General features: G+C 60.7%; 1 pseudogene; it reads left to right on the forward strand.

Annotated features, from left to right (window-relative positions):
- Positions 1-2,500, forward strand: part of LOC124571396 — a 7,963-nt pseudogene that overhangs the window by 1,313 nt on the left and 4,150 nt on the right.

A 2,500-nucleotide genomic window follows, 5' to 3' on the forward strand; every position in this document is an offset into this window, starting at 1 on the left:
AGTCTCATCCGGTAAAGCGAATGATTAGAGGCCTTGGGGCCGAAACGACCTCAACCTATTCTCAAACTTTAAATGGGTGAGATCTCCGGCTTGCTTGATATGCTGAAGCCGCGAGCAAACGACTCGGATCGGAGTGCCAAGTGGGCCACTTTTGGTAAGCAGAACTGGCGCTGTGGGATGAACCAAACGCCGAGTTAAGGCGCCCGAATCGACGCTCATGGGAAACCATGAAAGGCGTTGGTTGCTTAAGACAGCAGGACGGTGGCCATGGAAGTCGGAATCCGCTAAGGAGTGTGTAACAACTCACCTGCCGAAGCAACTAGCCCTGAAAATGGATGGCGCTGAAGCGTCGTGCCTATACTCGGCCGTCAGTCTGGCAGTCATGGCCGGTCCTTGCGGCCGGCCGCGAAGCCCTGACGAGTAGGAGGGTCGCGGCGGTGGGCGCAGAAGGGTCTGGGCGTGAGCCTGCCTGGAGCCGCCGTCGGTGCAGATCTTGGTGGTAGTAGCAAATACTCCAGCGAGGCCCTGGAGGGCTGACGCGGAGAAGGGTTTCGTGTGAACAGCCGTTGCACACGAGTCAGTCGATCCTAAGCCCTAGGAGAAATCCGATGTTGATGGGGGCCGTCATAGCATGATGCACTTTGTGCTGGCCCCCGTTGGGCGAAAGGGAATCCGGTTCCTATTCCGGAACCCGGCAGCGGAACCGATACAAGTCGGGCCCCTCTTTTAGAGATGCTCGTCGGGGTAACCCAAAAGGACCCGGAGACGCCGTCGGGAGATCGGGGAAGAGTTTTCTTTTCTGCATGAGCGTTCGAGTTCCCTGGAATCCTCTAGCAGGGAGATAGGGTTTGGAACGCGAAGAGCACCGCAGTTGCGGCGGTGTCCCGATCTTCCCCTCGGACCTTGAAAATCCGGGAGAGGGCCACGTGGAGGTGTCGCGCCGGTTCGTACCCATATCCGCAGCAGGTCTCCAAGGTGAAGAGCCTCTAGTCGATAGAATAATGTAGGTAAGGGAAGTCGGCAAATTGGATCCGTAACTTCGGGATAAGGATTGGCTCTGAGGATCGGGGCGTGTCGGGCTTGGTCGGGAAGTGGGTCAGCGCTAACGTGCCGGGCCTGGGCGAGGTGAGTGCCGTAGGGGTGCCGGTAAGTGCGGGCGTTTAGCGCGGGCGTGGTCTGCTCTCGCCGTTGGTTGGCCTCGTGCTGGCCGGCGGTGCAGGATGCGCGCGCCTGCGCGGCGTTCGCGCCCCGGTGCTTCAACCTGCGTGCAGGATCCGAGCTCGGTCCCGTGCCTTGGCCTCCCACGGATCTTCCTTGCTGCGAGGCCGCGTCCGCCTTAGCGTGCTCCTCCGGGGGCGCGCGGGTGCGCGGATTCTCTTCGGCCGCCATTCAACGATCAACTCAGAACTGGCACGGACTGGGGGAATCCGACTGTCTAATTAAAACAAAGCATTGCGATGGCCCTAGCGGGTGTTGACGCAATGTGATTTCTGCCCAGTGCTCTGAATGTCAACGTGAAGAAATTCAAGCAAGCGCGGGTAAACGGCGGGAGTAACTATGACTCTCTTAAGGTGGCCAAGTGGCGGCGGTGTGGCTGCATCCGGACTTGGCTTTTCGAAGTGCGGTCTTGATGTAGTCGTGCTGCTGCTGCGAGGTGCCTTCCTTGGGTTATAGTTACAAGGAGAGTGATGCGCAATACATGGGCCTAGCCCTCTTAGCCTCTCCTCTCCTGCGGTCTTCTCCCCTTCTCGTGGGCCCGCTGATTTTCGCAGAGTGGAAGACCGCACCAGGGGCTTGGGGGGGTTACCAGCCCCCCCTCGCATTATCCCTTTATAGTTGGGGGCAGCCGACAAGAAACAAGAGATGGTGGCCCTTCCGCTGAAGGTGCCACCCCAGCTACCCCAGCACCTATCCGGCCAACCGGCCGTAACGAAAATGCGATAGTTTGTGTAGCTCCCTTTGCTTGCAGTGAGTGCCACCGCACTTTTACCACGAAGAACGGTCTCGGGGTCCATCGCCGCCGCCAACACCCTGCGGCCGCCAACGCTGAGATCGTGACGGAGAGGCATCGCGCGAGGTGGACGGAGGAAGAAGTCCTGTCGCTCGCCAAGGCAGAGGCCGAACTGTTCCTTGAGAGGGACGCCCGGTTCTTCTTTGTAAATCAAGAACTTACCAGGATGTTCCCCGACCGAACGCTTGAGGCAATCAAGTGCCGACGGCGGCAAGCTGCCCACAAGCAGCTTGTCCGCCAATTCATGGAGGCACTTGAGATCGGTCGGGGCGAAGAGCCGGCGTCCCGCCGTGGAGCAGCGAGCTCGCTGCCTGACGCGGGCGAGGCCGCTGCGCCGCCCGTCGACGCAGCCGAGGACTTCGCGGCCGACACCACCGGGCCGCCGCCGGAGGGGCCGACTGACGCCGCCATCTGGGAGCATCTGGCGGGGCTGCCTGCTTCCGCCCAGCGTTTCTCTGCCCTGGATCGAGTCATTGGTCTGGGGCGGGG

Source organism: Schistocerca americana, unplaced genomic scaffold (assembly GCF_021461395.2).
Source record: "Schistocerca americana isolate TAMUIC-IGC-003095 unplaced genomic scaffold, iqSchAmer2.1 HiC_scaffold_170, whole genome shotgun sequence".
Lineage (NCBI taxonomy): Eukaryota > Metazoa > Arthropoda > Insecta > Orthoptera > Acrididae > Schistocerca > Schistocerca americana.